Here is a 10,413-nt window from a genome sequence, read left to right as displayed (position 1 = left end):
CTATAAATGATTGGAATGACCTACCTGCAGCGGTCTTTGAGGGCTGTCCTTCCTTAAGGAGATTCAAGAATAACTTGTATAAAGAGCAGATTAAAATTAAGGTGACATTTAACATTTAATTTTTTTAAGGTGACATGTATTTATTTAGCCTGCCGAGTTACTTCCTTGGTTTGAATTGTAAATCATTTAAAAATAGCGTGCAAGAGGGCCTTAGACTAGATATGTTTAGCTTATATGTAGTTCTGTTTATAAGTATGCATAAGGGTGTAATTATTTGACTTATTTGAACTGTTGTATCAGTGAAGCGAGGTGAGTCAGTGAAGTTATGGTTTACATAGTTCCGATCAGTGATAATTTATAGCTTCAGTGAAATGTGTTATAGTGTCAGTGAAATGTGTCCTAAAGTGTCAGTGAAATGCGTCATAGTGCCACTACAGTGAGTGAGATGAGAGTAAAGTGAAAGACTATTGAAACTTATGTATGCCTATACATATGTAGGTTGTATTGTAAAATTAGGTGTTTTATGTTTTATTATTAATTTTAATTATTGTATTAAATTGCATTGTGTATTCTTATTGTATTGTGTATATAATTGTATTGTGTATTGAATAATTGTAATGTGTATTGTAAATTTTATTGTGTATTGTTTATATTGTGTATACCACTGCCACCGGGTGCTTGCCCACTTGCAGTGTAAGTAAATACATACATACATTTAAGGACTAATAAACATATTTCCAATGCAGCTGTCTACATTTGCCGCAATTTTGATCACATTAGGAATAATCATTCAATAAAAAAATATGTTCCATTCTTTAAAATGTTCATGTTCTTTCACATTTTTCTGGCTGTGAAATCCATAATAAATTGTACAACTACGTGATAGTGGACATGAGACTTCACTACCATATGAAATAGAACAGGGACATCATTTTATTTTTACTAACATTTTTAATATTAACCTGGCTATACCTTTAGAGAACCGGAAAACCCGTTCGCTACCTCCTTCCACAACTGTAGTTCGATGATACTGGCGTAAAACACAAACAAATCACTTGACTGAGTATAGGAGGGAAGAAAAGTAGTTCATCCATTTACGTAAACTAGGAAATATCGCGATTTTGAGTTCGATCATTTTCATTAGGATTTTTATTTAATCAAAATGCAGTACTGTGTTAAGAATAAGTGTTTTTACTCACGAACTGAGCTATCCATGCGAACGTATTCATTATGCAGTGTATATTATACTGGCTACAGCACATTAGCGTACAATATAGAGAATGACGTTAAATTGAAAAATAATCATAATATGAACATTTAAATACATTTTTGAAGATGGTAGCCATTCATTTCGATAGCCTACAGGCTTCAGTTCTTTTGTGCATATTATCGCACTATAGACTATTGCATCTAATTCCAATTACCAGTTTCGTCCTTCGTACTAGTAACTCATGTTGAAATAATTCTGTACCTACTCTATAAAACAGTATCTTATGTAATGTAAATTCAATCTTCACTTCTGCCCGACCCGAAAATATAAAATTACTCAGACATACTATCTATTGTCCGTCCAAGTGGTTATGTCGCAGGATCGTAGAAAGGAGGGAAATCACGTGACATTTAATTACTTAACGAGGCCCTTTTATTTATGTTATTTTAAACAGTTGTATAACATTACGTAAACGTCCAATTCCTAACAGAAATTAATGTTTTCATAAAGGAGCTAAGACAGCCCAGCTTTTACAGAGGGGCGTGCAGAAGCAGGTGGGAGAAATCGGGATGCGACGTAGGCAAACGGACAGTACCTGTGCGAAAATATGATTCAATATTAAAAGTTCTTTCGTCACTGGAAAACGCGAACATATTTCTGGAACGTACTATACTCAGTAAGTCAGTGCTGTTTACTATAAGCGGCCTTGATTCTGTCTGGAAAACAGTTGAAACTTCATTAGTAGAAGGGGTGGGAGTGAAGTACATTCAAAAACTCAGGTACAATAAAAATTGAAGTAAAAATAAAATGATGTCCCTGTAGTAGTCGACCTGGTTGGCAAGTTGGTATAGCGCTGGCCTCCTATGCCCAAGGTTGCGGGTTCGATCCCGGGCCAGGTCGATGGCATTTAAGTCTGCTTAAATGCGACAGGCTCATGCCAGTAGATTTACTGGCATGTAAAGGAACTCCTGCGGACAAAATTCCGGCACATCCGGCGACGCTGATATAACCTCTGCAGTTGCGAGCGTCGTTAAAACAAAAAAAAAAAAAGAATAAAGAAATAGTAGTATGCAAAATTTTAGTCTCCTAGCCTCAGTAGTTCCTCAGAAAAATGTTCCTAAAGCACCCATGTTTTTAACTTCTTGTCTTTTCTCTTTCCATTGTGCTCCAGTCCATGAAGGGCCAAGACCGACCATCCGGCTGTTGGCATTACGTCCACATGCCGAAACAGAGGTGGATGACCATCCAACCAGAATGGAGGTATCGTGTGGTTAGCACGATGATCCCCCCAGTCGTTATAGCTGGTCGGCGAAACCGGATTTTCGCTACATATCGTAGCTCCCCAAGTGCATCACGGTGCTGGGTGGGCACCGGTCCCATACACTGGCTGAAATTTCATGAGAAAATTTCTTCCCCCATGAGGACTCGAATCAGTGCGCATTCCGTAACGCGAGTCCTAGGCAGGATCCTTTAGACCACGACGCCACGGCGAGGGACGTGTTTTTAGCTTCATTTTCATTAATATTTTTCAGGTTTAAATTTTTTTTAAATCAAATATATTAGGTAGAAAGATAATTTAAAAACCAAAATATACATGGAATTGTTGTGCGTAAGCTGTAAAAATTGTAAAATGACTAATTCAAAAGTTGAAGAGTAATAGCAACATTTCTTCACTTATTTCACTTACACACAACAGCCATACAGCTTAGACTACCCAGTCCCCTTAACATTTGAACACGTCTCAAAATACTGATGAATAGTATCCACTTTAACATTCTGATGGTTTGTTCAGTGGAACCTCACAAAAGTTTCGACGAATTCTGAAATTTAAGAAGCCTAATACCACTCTTTAATACCCATTACACAGTAATTCAGTATTTAACGCGCAAAAAACTAACTCTTCAGTCGCCAAATACGGAACGTTAATGACTAAGCAAATGTTTAACTATCTGGTTGTTAGCATTTGCTCATTCCACTGAATCCTCTCATGCCATTTGAATCATACTGTATTTAATGTCAGAATTAGTTCAATTCCCATTCCTGGAAAATGTGTAAAATTGTAATCCCTCTTTTCGTTTATCTACATTAAACCCACAATGTTCCAGGAAATTTCTGGAAACATTTAATAGTAACAAAATTAAAAGCGAACTGAATTATACATATAAATAAAAGATAATCTGCGATATACGCATTGGAGGGGAAAAGGAACTGGCCACCCAACCCCATTATCTCCTGGCCTAGTTGCCTCATGAATCATGCCTTATTGGTATTACCCTAGATCAGATAGATAGATAGGTAGGTAGGTAGGTAGATAGATAGATAGGTAGGTAGGTAGATAGATAGATAGATAGATAGATAGATAGATAGATAGATAGATAGATAGATAGATAGATAGATAGATAGATAGATAGATAGATAGATAGATAGATAGATAGATAGATAGATAGGTAGGTAGGTAGGTAGGTAGGTAGGTAGGTAGGTAGGTAGGTAGGTAGGTAGGTAGGTAGGTAGGTAGGTAGGTAGGTAGGTAGGTAGGTAGGTAGGTAGGTAGGTAGGTAGATAGATAGATAGATAGATAGATAGATAGATAGATAGATAGATAGATAGATAGATAGATAGATAGATAGATAGATAGATAGATAGATAGATAGATAGATAGATAGGTAGGTAGGTAGGTAGGTAGGTATGTAGGTAGATAGATAGATGGATAGGTAGATAGGTAGGTAGGTAGATAGATAGATAGATAGATAGATAGATAGATAGATAGATAGATAGATAGATAGATAGATAGATAGATAGATAGACAGACAGACAGACAGACAGACAGACAGACAGACAGACAGACAGACAGACAGACAGACAGACAGACAGACAGACAGATAGATAGATAGATAGATAGATAGATAGATAGATAGATAGATAGATAGATAGATAGATAGATAGCTCATTCCTATGTTAAAATCGGTATCACTTTGAACAGAACAACCGCCAGGATCGCCAACCGTCCGCCGTAAACGAAAACGAGATGGCAATACAGGAAACAAGAGGGAATAATTACATTTTTAATTTATTCAATAATATTAGTAGTAGTAGTAGTAGTAGTAGTAGTAGTAGTAGTAGTAATAATAATAATAATAATAATAATAACAATAATAATAATAATAATAATAATAATAATAATAATAATAAAGCGTACGCAAGCTGAATAAATCTCTTTAAAAATAGAACATAACCACATCAAATTACCTTTGTTAGGCCTAAGTTACTCTGCAATTAAAGGCTATTGGATCGTTGATAATATAATAAGACGTAATAAGTTTCAAGTTAGGGTGTGATATTCTGGTTGGTTTAGTTCCTAGTAAAACTAAGAGATGATCGTTACATACTGAAGTTAGTGGGATACGAAACTGCACCTACAAGTGATAACTCCACTGCATATCGTGCGGGAGCGTCATTAAACAGAACCGAGTAATGGTCTTGGTTTTGATTGGAATTTCGCTGATGGGTAACTCTAGATATGCTTAACTGTTTTGCGCCGAGTTTCATCACTACCTTCCCATTCAAACTGCCATTTAATTCAAAGATAAAAGCTAAACGCTGCATATAATCGTATAGAATTTATACTACCTATAACAATAGTTGAAATATTCGTAATTGTATACATAAATGCGAAACTCTGTCCATGCTTTTAAGTGGTTGGTTTGTAGGTTAGTAAAAGCTCCAGATATATACAATGTTTTGGCTTTCAAGGTAACTTGATTGTGAAGAAATTACTTTTAAAACGCATGTTAAAAGTTAAGAATTCCAATGTGTCTGAATTACGTGGGCCTACATATTTTCAAAGCCAAGAGTTTAAATTACCTATAAAATATTCCAAATATGCGTAATTACCTATAAATAATGTATATAGCATATCCCTGTTACAAAACCGTTGATTGGTAGACGTGTAAGATTTAAGACTTTAATGAGATTCGGTTTGAAGGAAGATATTTGTTTTCTGAACATCAGTTAAGATTTAATAGTGTCCACGTTTTGTTACAGATCTTCAAAACCAAAATTAAATATTATTACCCATAGCAATACTTAAAATATTAGTAATTTTGCACATGTAATCGATATATAAAGCTATGGTATGCAACGCAGCTGATATTTATTTCTCTGGGAGGAAATATGAAAATTGAAACAATGTTATTTGCTAAGTTACCATGCGCTTTATCTAGTAGCGGAAAGTATCTCCAATACAATGCAACAATACTTTACAATATTCTGAAGGAGTACAACGCGAATATTTCGCATTCTAAGACAGAAGTATTGGAAATGAAATGAAAATATAATAGGATATGAAGACAGAAATAATCTTAGGCGGTCAAAATGTAAACAGGTTCAAACTTCTAAATATTGTAAATTTTTTTCAACTCAACAACAATGTAACTTTATTATCTCAACAATAGGATTTGCTCTCCACACAGTAACACAGTATTCGTTAGTGCACTCCACTGAGGACAATGACAATTTAATTGGACTATTACGAACAACAATGAACTGTTAATCTTAACTAATATTTACAAAGCACTATTTACAACACAGAACGGTCAGTTCTCAGTTCACAGCTCGTTTGTCTTGGCTAGTTCTTCTAGCTCAGTCACTCGCGTTCACAGAATCTCGAACCACAGACCTTCAGAGACGATCCGCTGAACTCTGAACTCAGGTCCCCCAACTGCGGTCCACTGCACTCGAACTCCGGGCTTCAGGCTCCACAGTTACGGACACAACTCAAGTCGCGCTCTGGTCTCGAAGCTGGCTTCACTGCTACACAAGACAGGCTTATTGACTGACTGAATTTCACTTGCGTTTCTTCTTTTATAACTAAACCATAGTTACGAGAAATTTCTACGGGTGTCCTCTCGAATTATCTGGATATCTCCACTTCGGACGGACTTCTGGAAGATTCGGGAGGGTCCGTCCCCCACTTCACTCCGCACGTAGCAGTTTGCTTCCTTCAATTCTCGGCAAGCACCAGATGCGCGCGCAACCTCCCCTCGCGCGTCGCAGTAGTACACCGCCCCTCTACCCTCTCAGCATCCAGACGCTCCTTTCGCCGCCACACCTAAGCGACCAACGGACACGCGTTCGAACCCCGGTGTTGCTGTCACAATATTAATTTATCTAATTATAAAATGACTTTAGATGTGGAAGAAAACATAAAGACTTATAATAAAAGAAATGGATAAATAAACAAGCCTTTTCGAATAAATATGCAAAAGAATAAATATTAAAATAAGGTTACTTAATATTTTATGAAATTATGTACTACTAGCCTATATGCTGGTGAAACATGGACTTTAAGGTTCCAAGCTGTAGAGGACATATGAGCCGTTCAGGGCAGAAGTGTTTTAAGTCAAAATTAGGTAATGAGGTTTAAAGTAAAAAATTCTGTAAAATGCAGCGCAAAGTAGCAATTAATATGTCCTTCGTGCTATCCACTGACTACTAATAGTTAAAATAAACTGAATATTAAATGCTACTTTGCGTTGTATTTTACAGAATGTTTACTTTAACCCACATTACCCATTTTTGACTTACACCACTTCTGCTCTGAATGGCTCATATATACATCACAAATAAGGTTCCTCAGAATAATTTTATAATATTTATTTATTATTTTATTTATATATACTGGTGGAGTCTAGGTCATAGGACCTTTAAACCTTCTTCATTTCGTAAAGGTTAGGTAAAAATAAAGTCAATAAAATAAGGGGTAAATTAAACGCAGAAAAATCTGTTGAGAAGCTGAAGATTATAGAAGGCAGTGACAACATCATGTAGGAATAACGTCCTTATACAAACACGGCAAGTATCTTTAACATCTTGCAGGAAAGCGTGTCCTGGGTCAATCAAGAATAAGACAGAAACATTCGATTTGCCTCGAAACGTGAAAGAAATGGAACGATCTTGAAAGAAAGAAGAATGCGAAGCTCTATCAGTATTGTGAAATAGTCGGTTGGTAGATTGGTAAACATAGCTATACAGGTTGGAAGGGGACCGATGCACCAAAATTTAAGAGGTAATTCTACATGTTAAATGTAACAAAACTTTTATTACACTTTTCCTTTGATGAAGCATCGTTAAACAGGAAAAAATATATAATCTTTGCCCAATGTTTGCAGCGCTCTATTGCGGTAATGGCCCGAGAGAAATGGCTAATTGCTATACAAGCAGAAAGGCAAAAATAATCTGAATTGTTAAATAATGTATTGAATCTTTTGTTACATATCAAACCGTTTAGCCACAAATTTAATCTGAATAATTGCGAAAATCGTTAAAACAAATCTTGCAACGTAGCGCAATGACGCGTCACCGACTGAGTACAGCAGAGGAGGAGAGGAAGGTAAGGAGTATAGGCCGTTCTTGGTAGAGTTATTGCAGTAGCCATGATGTTGCCAAATGCTTAATATAAATATAACGATTTCCTTTAAAATGGTTAATGTTAGAGAAAAAACTTGTTTAGATTTTTCAAATCTCTCATGAATTCGTGATCTATAACCAGTTTCATTATAGTAAAGATGTTACCATCCACTCTGTATATAGTTTAATATAAAAATTGAGAAACAAAAAATAAACTGGACTATTTCCTTAATTGTCTCTTTCTTCAAATCAAAGCGGGACCAGATTTGGTGAAAAATAGCGGAGAAAAGACCCACGAAAACCGACTGTAAGTCCGATGAGCTGGATTTATCCTTAAAGTAAGGTAAAATAGGGACATAGATAAAATTTTTGTCCTCGTATTCCTCTGTAACAGTTCGTATTCCATATATGTGGCGAAAAGTAGAATCACAGTCTAGTATATACAGTCACGAAGCTTGAGTTGTGAGGGTGCTAGGAACAATAGACTGTGCCCGTATTATTTTGCATTGTCGGTAATGAGACGATATTAGCGATCCTAGTGGTTAGCAACTATCTATGGAAGCATATTTACTACGTATTGAGCTTCGTGACTGTATATAGTAGACTGTGATAGAATGTCATTTTGTATCAGTTATGCAGAAAATCTTGAAATATCTTAACCCTCCTGGTACCAAGGTTTATTACAGCTTACTAATACCAAGGGGGTTTTACAATTACTCCCATCAAAATCATATACCAAAATTTGTTAAGCATTTGGAATATTTAAGAATTTATGCATTATTGATTGTAGACCTCCAGAAAATGTAAAAATGTAAAATAATCATCCTATTTTTTAAATACAGGGTGGTTCAAAAGTCCCGTTCCGTATTGTTGAAAATGAACACCAAAATTAAAGAACTTTATATAATATCTTACCGGTGAACAATGTTGATAACACACTGGTATTGAGTAAATTTAAACTTGCCTTCCATGTATTTCAAGATAAACTCTCTAACACTATACAGTTTAGTTTTGACATGGTGGAAAAACAGGTAGGTGTACAAGCTATGAATGTCACAGTACTATAACACAAAATGGATTTTTTTTTCAGTTATTTGTTGAAATTTTAATATTGGAATACAATCTACACAACCATGAACATCTCCGAAACATTTGTTTATAATAAAATAAAATTATAAAAAGGGTCAAAAGTTCTAAAAATAAATTAATAAAAATATAAATCCAATAAAACAAATTTTGGTTTTGTTGAAATTCAAATATTCGAACACCACCTATAGCTACTATAATGGATATCTCGAAAAAAGGCTTCACTAAATTATTTCTAACAAAATCACTTTCAGAAAACCATACCGTAACACACAAGACTAATAAATAAAAAAATGGAAACCAATGGTCACGATAATATATTTTTATTTTTTTTAGTTGGTTATTTAACGAAGCTGTATCAACTACGATGTTATTTAGCGTCGATGAGATTGGTGATAGCGAGATGGTAAATGGCGAGTTGAGGCCGAGGATTCGCCATAGATTACCAGACATTCACCTTACGGTTGGGAAAAACCTCGGAAAAAACCAACCAGGTAATCAGCCCAAGCAGGGATCGAACCCGCGCCCAAGCGCAACTTCGGATCGGCTAGCAAGCGCCTTAACCGACTGAGTTACGCCGGTGGCATGATAATGTAAGTAATAAAATAAATAACACGAAAGAAAATAATTTGGAACCAAAAAAACTGAGCTACAGAATGAATTTAATATCTTGGAATTTTCATGACACACGGGATTAACGAGATCACCCCACATGAATAAAGTGAATTACTACTTAAAGGAGATGAATTATTTATGTTATATTTGTTTCAAAATGTTAGTAGGCATATAACGGACAAATATATGGAATTTCAAAAAGAAATATGGAGAACGAGGGAAACAATATAAAAATAATCAGTGGGGTAATACTATTACCCCTCTTGGTAGCAGGAGGGTTAATTGTGTATGACAGTAAGTCACATAATGGAAAGTAAGATAAAAATAAATTTTAATTATAACCAGCAAACACTATTTTCATGCCGTTTATTTCGGGTTCTGTGGAGAACACAGAATACAGCCAAATACGGATCGCATGAAGATATGCAGAACACCGCCGAGCTGTCCCATTCTAAATCAGAATGTTATTTTCAACTTCGTTACCGCAGAGTAGAAGATTAAATTGAAGCATCTGTGTTACGCCTGTAAGCAGGCATCCCTCCTTGCCAACCATTATAAAGACATGAAAATGAGATGGTAACGATATTCCGAGAGAATAACACGCGCCATGTCTAGAATCCTTGGAGTAACTCGCAGGTCGAAGTGTTTCGACCACGCTCGACCTATTTCGAGGTGTCAGGGGTGATCCGTTGCAGCAATCGATAGGAGGCAGTAGGCCGCACCACTCTCCCTTCCCTAACCACCTCTACTGAATTGGGTTGTTCCCAAAGAGTCTGCGAAATACGATTTAAACCGTTTTAGTACTGGTTATTACAGAGACGGATAAAATGTAGCGCATAGCAGCTCTTGGACTATAAATTCCCACCAATTTTCGCTCGTATTACAGGCGCATTTTTGCATGAGAGGCGGATATGCTATGTGAATCGTGCCGCGCGAATGAAATGTTTTAAAAGAACGCAATTTGTGAATTGTACCTGAAAGCACGCCTGAGGTGAGTTTTACTAACAAATGGTAGCATGGAGACAGCTGGAATTTAACATTACAGCATAGCCATGTCTATATTTTTTTTCCCTTAGTATCTGAAATGAATTAGTGAA

The sequence above is a fragment of the Periplaneta americana genome, chromosome 5, assembly GCF_040183065.1.
Source record: "Periplaneta americana isolate PAMFEO1 chromosome 5, P.americana_PAMFEO1_priV1, whole genome shotgun sequence".
Taxonomy (NCBI): domain Eukaryota; kingdom Metazoa; phylum Arthropoda; class Insecta; order Blattodea; family Blattidae; genus Periplaneta; species Periplaneta americana.
The sequence above is the reverse complement of the archived record's forward strand: the minus strand, read 5'-3'. Positions refer to the sequence as shown.